Consider the following 12,739-nt stretch of genomic DNA (forward strand, 5'->3'; position numbering starts at 1 on the left):
TAAAACATCTGAGGTGTCACGACAATAGGATCCCTGGGTGGAAAGCTGTGTGTGGACAAGTGCCAGGCAGATGTGCTGCAGCCCTTGCTCTGCTGCCCTGTGGCTGTGCTGCTGAGGAACCACAGCCAAGGCACTCCAAGGTGAGTGGGAAGCCACAGCTGGGTCCCCCACTGGGAGGACTGAAAAGCAGAGTCATTTGCTAAAGCTGCCCGTGGGTCCAGGTGCTGCTCAGCACATACAGCAGCCACTTTGGTCTTCTCTCCTTCCTCCTTGGTGGAAAGGGTGGAAGTGAGCTTCCCCCACGGGTATTGCATTTTGCCTGTAGGAGTTGGCAGAAAGGATAATGCAACATAGTTCTTTGTGTAATGGAGAAGCAGAAGAGAGAGTTCTTATTTAAAGAAACACTACAGTCATTAGGGTAGTTCGTGCAAAACAGAATAGAAAAGGCTCATTGGTCCAAAAGGCAACACCTCTTTGAAAACATGCTTTCTGCAAAACATGCCTCCAGCAGGTGTGTAATCATTTTTATAATTTCTTGTCCTTGAGCAACCTGAGAAACCCAAGGCTTCAAGGCTGCTTTTTCCCTGGTTCCCAGCAGTATCCAATGACACCATGGGTGGCATCACAAGGAATGACTTTGTCCATTTGACACATTTCTCTCCTTTGGAGGAAGCCTCAGCCCAGCACTGCAGCCAGAAGATAGTCTACCTGCCCTCAAGGGCTCAGCATGAACCAGGAGCAGCACTAGTGATGAGTGTCTCAGTCAAATCGGCCACGCCAGGAGCCATTGCTTTGACAGAACCCTTTTACATGCTCAACTATAATGTGATTTGTCATTGCTTTCAGAGATGTGCTGTGCAGACATCCAGGCTCTCACAGGGCTTTTTGGCCTGCAAGAAAGTTCTGTTGGATTATTTACTCTCTCCCCTTGACTGTGGCAGCTTCTTACTGATGTGCTCCTTGAATGGAAGCAATGCTTTCCTACAAGCCCCCATGCCTTTCTTCACATCCTCTTCCTATCCTTAATGCCTTATTTCCAGAGGTGATGGCATCCTCAGGCCCTTTTGCTCCTTGAAGAAGTAGGACTGCCCAGGCCTACTTAAAAACCAGGCCAGCAATACAGAGGAGTAATTGCTGTCCTTGTGGGTAGCTCTAGGCCATGCCATAATACACTCTGTTAAGTGAGGACAAAGTCCATGCTAGAGATGCAGGCCTGGCATGAGGAAAGAAACACATCAGTCTATTCAAACTTTTTTTTTTTTTATTTTTTTTTATTTTTTTTTTTTTTTGGCAAGGGAGAGCTTAGTAAGGATCTTCTCTGCCTTCAGGCAGGCAGGGCACACTTCATCCCAGGAGCTGGCAGGGGTGAGGGACACTGAAAAGGCTCATTTAAACCCATGATAGTGCCCTGCACTATGAACTCATGGGAAATTTACACTTGTGTGGTTTAAAGTTGCATTCTCTTTATAATGAGTTTTGCTTATACTATATACAAATGATAATTAGGGGATGTACATATCTTCAAAAGATACTTGTTTCCTCAAAGCACAGAAGCCTGCAGGCTAAGAACTGATTTTTCCTCTAATTATTTACTAAAACTTCTTTAATTATTATTTCTACACGAATAAGATATGTGGAGGTAGGACCATGCTGTTATATAAAATTGGATGGAATTGAGGGATTGCAGCAAACTACAGTGCTGCCTGCTCCTGCAGAGTTTGTGTATTCCTGGTTTAACACATGTAAACTGACATCTCAAGCTGCATCTGTGAGCACCTCAGCATATCCAGTGGCTTGATCTTGCCATAAGGGGGAAATCTTGTTCCTTCTCCTCTTCCTTCTCCTCTAACCCAAGCTTCTTTCCAGCCAGAGCCTGCCTTCTCATTTGTGGTGGCTCTAGAGCTTATTTGACTTGCCTGTGAGCTGATACAACTCAATGACACAGCAGAAAACCAGGCAGCTGCTTCTTTCATGGTCACATTTCTGCTTGATTAGTGACCAACCCTGGTGACTGAAGGGCTTCATTCCTTCACAGCTAGCAGGGCTGACAAAAGAGAGATCATGGGATTGTATGTCTGGGAACAGAGCCTCCTCACTCTGGTGGAGTGAACTGCTGGCTCAGTGATTACCATCCTGGGTGTGGGAAGATAGGTTGGATGGATAGTACAGAAGGTAATTTCTCCTGATGAATACACCTGTACTGATTACTGACAGTAGAAACATCTGTGCCTACCCAATGGGTGTTATAAAAGAGTGGGTTAGCTGGCTACAGGTTGTGGTTTTAGTTGGAGCTTGAGACTCAGAATCTGCTGCAGTTTGGGATGGAGGCTGCTGGCTGTGCTGTGAGGAAGAAGGGACATGTGGTAGTGCAAGGGACTGATAGTGTGAGGGACAGACAGGGTCAGGTAAGGGATAGCTTGGGGCTTAGCCAGTCGTGTAGAAGAAAGAAGGGAACTTGCAGAGAAGAGAGAGAGTCAGAGCTGTGTGGAGCTACCTTTAAGAAAAGGAATCAGTGCTGTGTGAAGCTGCCTATGAAGGAATGAGTCAGAGTTGTCGGAAAGAAGGCATGAAAAAGTTTTCTAATAAAGGACTGGTGGTGATGCCAGTCTGTCTCAACATAATTGCATCACTAAGGTGGCCAACTTGAGTACCAAAATCCATTTTAGATAGTTGAAGATGCAATTTAATAAAACAACCTGCTTTGCACAAGCACAGCTGAGGCCAGTCCTGTGCCTCTGGAGCAGAATGTCTCCAGCAGCTTCTGCAAGCCCTGCTGCCCCCCTGCCTGCCCTGACACTCTTCCCACAGTGGCTGGAAGAACATTAGTATGCCTGCCCCGGGAGCTAGGCTGGGAACTGGTCCAGCTGAAAAGTAACTTCTGTACCCAGCTCACTTGCAAAGAGCTGTGACAGTAGGATGCAGGGCAGAACAAGGGACAGAGGCAGGGTATTCCAGGCTGAGTCAGAGCAAAGCTTGTACATGTCCAGCTGCTCCCTTCTGCTGCTCTCAGACTGTCACAAGTCAAAGGCTGTGACCTCTAGCAGCATGTACTGTGCTTCAGCTGTGCCTGTGTCAGCCTTCTGCCCTAACTACTACCAACAACAGGCCCTTGGACAAGAGGTTAAATCGGGTGCTTCGGATTTCCTCATTCTTGAATGGGGAAAAAAAAAGACAGTAGAAATGCCTGAGATGGAGGGTGGGCTGCTGCTATGTTGTACGTGAATTGTATGTTATTTACTTCTGACTATAACCATGGTATTGCATAACATAAAATGCAATGTAGGTGTCCAAGGGTCCAGCTCTCCTGGTCTCGTGCAATATTTTGTTACACTCCTTTCTTGCATTTTGGGTCATGCTAAACTGTAAGGCCCTTGTGGCAGAGAGTGTGCCACCAGCATGAGGTGCAATGCCTCAGATAATGGAGCTCTAGCAGCAGTGGGGCCTTGGGGACTGCCTGTCACAGAAATGATAGGAGGGAATAGCTTCATTCTTGTGAAGTGCAGAATTAGTCATGTCTGAGATTGCTTGATTTTTGCCAGCCTTTTTGAAGGGCCTCCTCTTTGCCTTTGCAGCTCCTATCCTTCCGTCTCCACCAGCTACCCATCACCTTTACATCCCCCTCCTACTCCTCTGCTGTGACTCCATGCCTGATCCTTCCCTTTAATCAAGAAATTGTCCCTCATTCTCTGCATCTCTCCTTTTGGACCTCCCTGACCTTCCTGGCCAGCCTGTTCTGCTGACTAGGGCTGCAAATAAAGGTTAGGTAATGAGCAAACTCCACTTCCCCAAATCTAAAAGAGAAACATCTAATATTGCCCTCTTCTTAAATGCAGAGGCAGATAAATTAAACCAGAAGGTATTTGGAGCTGGAGGGCAAAGGGGAGATGAGAGGTGGGAAAGAAGAAAGGAAGAGGCAAGCAAGAGCCACTCCTCTCCTTTGGAACTGCCTTTGGCTTTGTTTTAATTTTAGCAGGAATAAAGATTAAGGTGAGAGTCCAGATTGCCTTGGTAATACCCTTTTATACCCTACATAGTGACTCTGGCTCAAAAGTGAGTATATGGACTTGATTAGGCTTATGATCTTTGAAAGGTTCTTTTCAACTAATTAAATCCAAATAAACTAACTATCTGGAGGAAACAGGAACGTCTACAGTAGGATTAAAGAGTTGGAAAGTTCCTCTGGGTTTCAGTGTACTGGCAAGCTTTGAACATTCCTTGTACAAAACTCAACGAAAACTCTATTTTGCTGATGACATCAAACTGTGCCAAAAGATACAGCTGAAGGGGAGTAGCTGCTAGAACATTTGTTTCCAGACTTTTTGGACCTACAGACTACTGTTAGCCTCCAAAATTTCCTACAAATCACAATTTCACAATTCATACTTTAAGCTGAAAGTACTACAGAGGCACCAAATGGCTATGATGGCCTACCACTCCTTATAGGACATCTACAAGGCTTGAGCAGAGCAGGAGAGCCACTGGTCAAGAATGAAGGAATGCAGAGGTGGGAGAAAAGTGCCAATTCAGGATTCCACTTGTGCTAATCTTCACTGACTACAGCAACCAGAAACCTATTGGAGCTGAAAGAGTTAAAGTATTGGGTAGTTGGGTTCAGTGCAGAGCCACCCTGTGGGATGTGGATGTTAGGGGTTTCAGAAAGTCTTCTTGTTTCCAACTGAGTGATTTGATGGGAACTTTCTGCAAGAACTGCAGGTAAAAGAAACCAGAGAAAACAAAGTTTGAGAAAAACATCACTAGCTCAGCTACAGTGCACCAGTAAAGTGGCATGTCAGAAATGGAGAAGCAAAGCACCACCAGACTGGTAAAATGGTAACCATCAGCTGGATACTGCAAGAACAGGCAGGTTACATGCTACACTAATAGGCATTTTGTCACAGGGGCCATGTGCACAAACTGAGATGCACTGGACTCAGCTAATCATGGACTATATACAGTGCAGACAGAAGTTGTTGGATAAAGAGCTCAAAGAAGGTTCAAAAAAAAGTTAACAAATTAACAGAGGAACCCAACAGCTGGCAATAATAAAAGGTGGGATGAAAAAGGATCAGCTCTGAGGATTCGTTGGATGGATACACATGGAGATAATAAACTGAGCTATAATCTCACCAAAGATTAGGTGAAAATGAAAATGCTGGTGGTACTGCTGTATTTGGATTTAAAACAAAAACAAAACAAAACAAAACAAAACAAAACAAAAACCCCCAAGTAACCAATCAAGCAATAAACCAGCACTTTCCTGCACAGGCAAATCCTGGCTTGGATACACCAAATGCAGATCCAGGCTCAAACCTTGGGCCAGCCATGCATCTGACAGCACTGTTGATGCAGAATGGCATATGGGGTTTGAACTTATTCTCAGGAAGTAAGAGCTCACTGGGTATTAAGTCAGTCCTTATACATGGGTGGAAACTTGTAGTAATTGTGCAATTTCCCTAAAAAAAATAAAAAAATCCCCAGAGATCTCAGTTAGGTATTTCGCTTTTGCAGCCTTTCCTGCCTTTGCTCTTACAGTGCTTTTCACTTGCAGTCCTTGTGCTTCCCTACATCACGTAAAAACACGATTATCTCTTTTGCTTAAAGACCTTGGTACAACATTATAAAAAGCCACCAGTAACTATGCCGGGGCTCCTTCCGCCAAAATACCTGCCTTCTTTAGTTCACGCTCGCATAATGAGGAGAGGAATGAAAAAGAAAATAAGACCAGGATGGTTCAATTCCTCCTTTTCAGGCCGGCCAGCGGAGCATCCTCCAGCCGCGCAGCCCCTGTGCAGCGATCGGGGCGGCGGCCCCAGCACCAGCACCAGCATCCGCAGCGCCGGCGCGGCCCCGGCTGCTCCCCGCTGCTCCCCGCTGCCCGGGGGCGGCCGAGAGCCGCGGCGGTGCCGCAGGGCGGGCGGCGGAGCGGGGCGCTGCGGCGGCGGGGGCAGCCGTGCCCCGGAGCCCCGCGGGGACCGTGCGGTGCCGTGCCGCTCTGTGCCGTGCCGTGCCGTGCCGCTCTGTGCCGTGCCCCGCTCCCCGCCGGCCCGCGGCGCCGCCGCATCCATCGCTCCGCCGGCGGCCCCGGCGGGCGCGGGGACATGCGCAGTGCCCGCGCCGCGCTCCGCGGCCGCGCTCCGGCCCCTCCGCCGCCCCCGAGCCTCCCGCCGGGCGGAGGAGGGGGAGGGAGGGACACAGCGGGAGGAGGAGGAGGCGGGTAGGGAGAGAAAAGGAGAGAGACGAGAGACGCGCCGCAAGTTGCTGCCTGAGCTCGCTGCTCTCCTGCTGGTCGCTGCCCGGCCGCAGCGGGAGGCGCATCCAGGGCGCGGGGCCGGCGCCTCCCGGTGAGTTGGGGCGGTGCGCGAAGTTGCCGTGTGGGTGTTTGGGGGGCTGGCGCGGTGGCTGCGGGGCCGGCGGCGTGGCTGGCGGGGCTGCCCGCGGTCCGTGCTGCCCTGGCTGCCCGCGGTGTGCGGGCGGTGGCGGCGGCAGCGGCAGGAGGGGCACAGGTGCGGGCCCGGCCCGGTTCGGCCCGGCGGGTCAGCCGTGCCCATCGCCGCGCGGAGTTACCGCGCCTCCCCTCAGCCCCGTAACCGCATTTCCATTGAAATCCGATTACGCAGTGACAGGCTCCAGTTTGTTTCGCTGTGGCATTGCTCTGGGGAAGTCTTGAGGAGGAAGGGGTCGCTGGGGCGAGCGGGGGCTGCTCCTCGAGCGGAGCTGCGAGCGCAGATTGTCCCTTTACCGTCGTGTGCTGCGCGGAGCTTTGGGCTCTCGGTGCCCCGAGAGGGACAGGAGGAACTGGCCCGCGGTCACACCGCAAAGTTGTGCATCTCGAGATGCTACGGACGCTAATGGGCCAATTAGCTAAATAAACAAACACAGTGATTTATAGGTGTCTGAACTATAATGCTTTGAACCATAGAGCTCTTTAACCTTTCTTTCTGATCTATTCTTCAGAGATTTGGTTTTAAGGAGAGTAATGTATTCTCTGTGATGCTGAATACACGAGTTGATTACATTTGTAAAAGGAATGGCCTTTGAAATAGTGCTAAGCCCTAAGCAATAAATGCAGGAAAAAGAGTGAGACAGAGGAAGAGCAAATAAAAAATTTTGGTGGAAAATATTTTCCTCCCTACTAGCAGCCTAGGAAGCCTAGCAGCTGTGCTTCATTAACATTTATCCAGAGTTCTTATTTTATTAAATTAAACTTCAAAAAACAAGCATGCTGTGTAAAACCAGAGGCAAATCCTCCTTAGTCCTCTCAAAGTCTGTCTGTTGCAGATAAGTGATGACTGGAGCAGCATCTGTTAAGAGAATTTGTAGAAGCAAACATTGCTAAAGATACCCAGTAGGTAAATGGAAGCACATTGTTATTGTACTTGTTTCTCTTAGGTGATGCAGAACAAGACATTTCAAATTCCAGGAAGTTTTATTTTGCATCATTAAAAAATTTTCAGGTGCACAGCTTCATTATAGCAAAAGAGCTTCCCCTCTTTGGAAAAGTGATTAATTCAGTGATTAATAGCTTATTTAACAAGGGCCAAATTCTGCAGCTTGTGGGGCGTCTCCTGTAAGGGGTGAGTGAATTTGCACTCATTGAAAAAGAAAATAGTACAGCATGTGTAACACCTTGCAGGCCTGAAGTGCTAGAGCAATTTTATATTTAACCTGCATTTCAACACAGATTTTTATTAACATAAAATCAATATTCAGGTCAGCAATGAGGATCTGCAACTTCCAAATGAGAACCTGATCTGGAGGCAACACATTGCTTGTACGAGTAAAGGTTGTGGGATATGACAGTCATCAAACTCACCTATCTTTTGTTTGGTTCCTTTATTGAGATGGCATTTAATGAGGAAAAGAAACGGGTAATCCATTGTGTTTTAAGAGACAGTGCTCCTTGTAAGCCTCATTGCCAGGCATTTGAGAGTGAATGTGGCTTTAGATCAAGTATTGTATACAAATGACTCCTACTAGATTAGTTCTGAATTTATTCAACTATTAAAATTATATTGATCAGAAAATGGCAACCGGATTCCAAGTCCTAAACAAGGAGTTATTGATGACCTGAGAGTTAATTTATATTTTAGGGAGCACTGAGAAGTCCCCAAGAAAAGTAATCAAGTTTTTTTTGCTGGATGTGCAGTGACATTTAGTTAAGGAGCCCTCTTTCCCGGGTTCCCAAGCACTGGGAACTTCATTGACACACAAAGGAGTTAAATTGAGTTTATCATTGATGCCCATGGTAAAGTGCTGTAGAGGTCAGTGGCTGGAGCAGGACAGTTAATTTACTTTCAGTATGGATGGGGATAGAGAACTGAGGGGCTTTTTCAAAGTAGTTCCAAACCCGTATGATTTGTAACTGCAAAATATAATGCAAGAATAAGATTAATAGACCAAGAGGACTCAAAACCATGTGACAATTAAAACAATAAGTCATTCAACTAGTATTACCCAGGCCCCTACAGCAGTGCCTCTGCTCCCAGGTGCTGAGAGTGGGGCAGGTTTCAGGCACAGGATGGGAGGGTAGCTCAGCCCTGGAGCAGCAGTGGGGAGGGGCAGGTGTCCTGTAGGTGGTTGTGCTGTGCCTGGGAGGGAGCCCAGGCAGGGTGAAGGGGTGCAGAGTGCTGCCATCACCCTTATCCCCAGGCTGCTGAGCTGAGATGGGGAGCTTGGATGCTCCAGGGTTTGCTGAATGTGTGGCATCTGCTGGCCCAGGTCCTGCGTGGAGCCAGCAGGGAGAGGTGCTGGATGGGGCCCTGGTTGCACAGCCTGCTGCTTGCTGCCCATCCCAGCATCCCAAGGCCATCAGTAGCAGGCTTTATACTGTGTATAATAATGCCAAAAAAGTTCTGGTGAGGGAAGAAGCTCAAGTTTCTTCCATGGGAAAATGGTCTATTTGTAAATGTTCATGTGATAAGACACTGCTTGCACGGAGTGAAATATGGAAAGGGCAAGCAGTGCACACTCATTTATGCAATATTACCAGAAGTAAACTCTGAATTTTGAAACCACTATGCAATCATGTTGGCTCATGGAGGACTTGTGAAAGCTGCAACATAGGTGAGGAAGCTGAATTCTGATTTGGCTGCCAGTTTTACTGCATTTAATTGAGGCATCCTTGGTTGCTGTTCCCCCATCTCTATCCTGGCACCCCTCATGCTCTGAATTGCTGTGCAGTGCCAGGGGTTCTCCATCAGTCTCTCATTCCCCCTGGTCCCTCACCTCCCAAAATCCCTGTGTGCCATGCCAGCAGTGATGCCCTGCTTGTGAGCTGGGGTGAATGACAGCCTGCAGGTGTTCTGTGGCTCACTCAAGGCCCCAAACTGCAAACCCCTCTGCAGTTTCATTCTATTCAGAGTTTCTTCTCCTGTGGTGAAGCAGGTTTTTTTGGCAGTACTGTGCCCTCAGTTACCTGGGCTGGGGTGGGCAAGCTGCAGGTGGTGGGACCTCCAAAGCTTGCTCTGGAGAAGGTGCACCAAGCACAGCTGTGAGGTGGATGACGAGCGACAGGAGGTGTGTCTTTGCTTCATGGATGTAATATAACCCAGTTTTAATTAAAGCAGCCACAGCAGATTATTAGGGTAGATAAATACTGCCTTGTTACAGCCCTCTTGGGTCATATGTAAGCAGTATTCGTTTTAGAAAGGATGAATGAATAGTCAGTGTGAAGGATAAAGATCAGCATTGTTAATCACTCTGGAAGTCTTCCGTGGGAAAGTGTAAACTCATGAGGAAAGATAGCGCCCATAAATGTCATTTAAATATTTAAATAACTTGAGGATACAATTTTGATAATAAAGGCATGCAAGTACCAAGTTATGTTTGGGCTCCTGTCAAAGATAACTGGGACTTGTACAGTTGGCTTTGATCATTGGTAGGCTGTGCTTCTACTTCATACTTTGCTAGCAGTGAGGAAGAGCTCATCTTCAATGCCACCTGTGGGGACAAAAAAATCTAATTTTTCTTGTCAAAGTTCAGAGCAAAACTTTAGAAACTTGGGAGGCTATTTGCTTAAGATCTTGAGCTTTGGGAGGTGGTGTTTGTGGGTAAGCAGTGTGCCAGGTACCTTTATCAGGGCACGAGTCAGGGAACTGAGCATCCAAATGCAGTTTGTTGCTGTTGATACATCTGCAGGGTGAGAAGAATGACTCCAGGAGGGAAAGAGTGGGTTTCCACCCCCATTAATAAACAGAAATGATAGGAATTGTTCCTCTTCTGTTCCTTGATTTTGTAATTCTCACTAAAGTTTTTTTTTGCCCTTTTGTACCTCTCAGAATGTCTTACAACTGTTGAAAAAAAAATCTGTATGCTTTCATGTAAATGTGATGAGGATGAGCCTTTGAAAATATATCTAGCTGATGTTGATGAATAAACAAACTTGGCCAGGGTAAATCTTTTCATCTAACTTCAAGAGCCACGCTGTAATGAAGTAAATATAGATGTACTTAATGGGCTTCTTTCATCCAAATATATAGCAAAACCTTTAAAGTAATGCAAACACATCTAAAATGGATTTCTAAGTGACTTTTTTTTTTAGTTTTGTTTTCTTAATATTGGAGCAGTTTAGCCTACCCAGGGCAGGCCAGGAATGGAGCTTGCTCCTGGAGCTAAGTAGATGCTGAAGTGACTGCTGGACTAAAGGGGAGAGGATGGCAGGAATGTGAGAGACCTAGCTCTTCTCCTGGGCTGTTGAGCAGTAAAGGCAGGAAATGCTCATCCCATGTGTAGTTCAAAACGTATTATTTGATGAATGTCTCCCCAGGCATTTCCCTTTGGAAGGCAGCTTGCAGACAAGGCTCCAAGACAAGGGGACCCTGCAGTGCCTGCTGTCTGTTCACCTTGGGCTGTGCTGAGCCCAAGAGAGCCCCCCAAGCTCAGGATGACTGGCTGCCTTCCTCTGGGGCCAGCTGTGCAGGGCATGCCACTGCTTGGCCAGGTGCACACCTGACTGGGGGGCTTGCTCTGCAGGACACATCCTGGGGTGCCCCAGGTGGGGTCCTGGCTCTGAGTACCTGAGCTGGGTGTTAGAGGTGGCCTCGGGGCCAGCGTGACAAATGCCATAGACAATCATTGAAGTGTGGCTGCAGTGGTGCTGGTGGCTTTGGCAGCATCTTGTTGGTTGGAAGCTGTGGGAAACTGGAGCTCAAAGCACATTTCTGCAGATCTGGGCATTCACTCCGTGCCAGTGGGTTTCATTTCAAGTCTTGCAGGATGACTATTTTCAATGATAGCATTTGTAAACAGATTAATGACTTTTTGTGCAAAGCCTGTCTTGCACATACAACTGTTTGGTTTCACTGCCCTTGCTTGTAAAGAATGTGTAATGTTTGTCTTTCCCATATCATGGAAAGGTTTCGTATCTTCTCTTTAAAAAGCGCAGTTGTAAAAAGATTTTACTTTAGAAGCAAGTCTTAGTTTTGAAAAGGATAAACCGTGTTCTGAAGGAAAAGACCTTTACTTGTTCTTATCTTTTCTTAATAGGGAAAGTTAAGATCTGTTTAATCCCATTGTGGAATAAAATCCCATTCACAGCCGGGCAATATTAGAATTTGAGTATTAGACTATTTAGACGTCTATATTAGCATAATTGCAGAAATTCTTCAGGATGAGATTTTTCTTTGCTGAGATCTGGATGAATGGGATATACTGTCAAGAATTATTTCTGTGAGCCTTAAAAGACTTTTGTAGAAGATATTAAATCTAGGTCATTGAACTTTGAAAAACATGATGGTGATTTACTAATGTCCAGACTGAACTCACTGTTTGACACCTCGAATAATGAGACCGGTCCAGTTCAGCTCGCATCTGGTTGTGTTGTGCCGTGTGTACAGGAGTGAAATGTATTAAAAACTGCTCAGCTTGGGACGTGTTCATCTGGGGATTTGCTCATAAATAATTGATAACCCTCTGAAACAAAATCTCTTCATTACTCCGTGGATTGCTCACCTCTTCCCTCCCGCTCTCATTGTTCTCGCAGGCGGGGAAGAGGAGGCGCTGCTTTAATGAAGGTGCACGACAGCCTCCTCTGCTCCCTGCAAAGGTCATGTACTAAACAGTGGCAGTGAAATGCTTGACAAAGATAAACATTTTATGGAGACACGTGGCATTCCAGTGTTTTGGAGGAACCTCTAAGCTGCTGTATTTAAGACTGCTTTGCATCCAAGCACAGAAGCAATGCATACCTTGAATTAGTAAATCAAGAAATGTTCTCATCTAGTGTGCTGCAGGACAGGACGTCAAATTAAGGGTCATTTGCTGTGCAGTACCAGCTACAGCTGTAATATTTGGGCTTGATCTTTCATGATTTTACTGCTAATTAATAATACCATTAAGCATCCTTGCTCAGGCTGTTTGCTGCAAATGGGACAAGTCTTGGTGAGCAGTGCTTTCTCATTGGAGCAAGAGTGAGTTCCCATTTGTCAGATATTGATGCATAGTGATGAATTTCCTTTTCTGCAAAAGAAGAGCCATTCTGTGTCCAGTGACCTAAAGTCTGAGTTGATCTCACAAAATCTTGTTTTAATGGAAAAAGTGTCATAATGTAAGTACAGTTCATCTTTTTGATGACTTGATTGCTTCAGAGTTTTTAGCCAGATTCTGTAGCAGTCTTTAAAGGTGCTAATACTTGCTTGCATTTAATAGCCTTAACTATTGCTAATGTACAGGAAATTATCCAGATAATCACATAATTGAGAGAGAACCCTAAGAAATCTTACAGCTGTTTTAATGTGAGGTT

At 46.5% G+C, this 12,739-nt stretch overlaps 1 protein-coding gene across 5 annotated transcripts in view; it reads left to right on the plus strand.

Moving 5' to 3' along the window:
- The first annotated feature begins 6,113 nt into the window (after window positions 1–6,113).
- PAG1 (phosphoprotein membrane anchor with glycosphingolipid microdomains 1) overlaps window positions 6,114–12,739 on the plus strand; it is a 102,897-nt gene continuing 96,271 nt past the window's right edge. For 3 of the 5 annotated variants that reach the window (XM_056484438.1, XM_056484434.1, XM_056484436.1), the window contains exon 1: window positions 6,208–6,341. The gene's annotated coding sequence lies outside the window, so the exon portion shown is untranslated. Of the gene's footprint in view, window positions 6,342–12,739 lie in introns of all 5 variants that reach the window. The other 2 variants (XM_056484435.1, XM_056484437.1) reach the window with 2 other exon arrangements.

This window comes from Oenanthe melanoleuca, chromosome 2 (assembly GCF_029582105.1).
Source record: "Oenanthe melanoleuca isolate GR-GAL-2019-014 chromosome 2, OMel1.0, whole genome shotgun sequence".
Classification (NCBI taxonomy): domain Eukaryota; kingdom Metazoa; phylum Chordata; class Aves; order Passeriformes; family Muscicapidae; genus Oenanthe; species Oenanthe melanoleuca.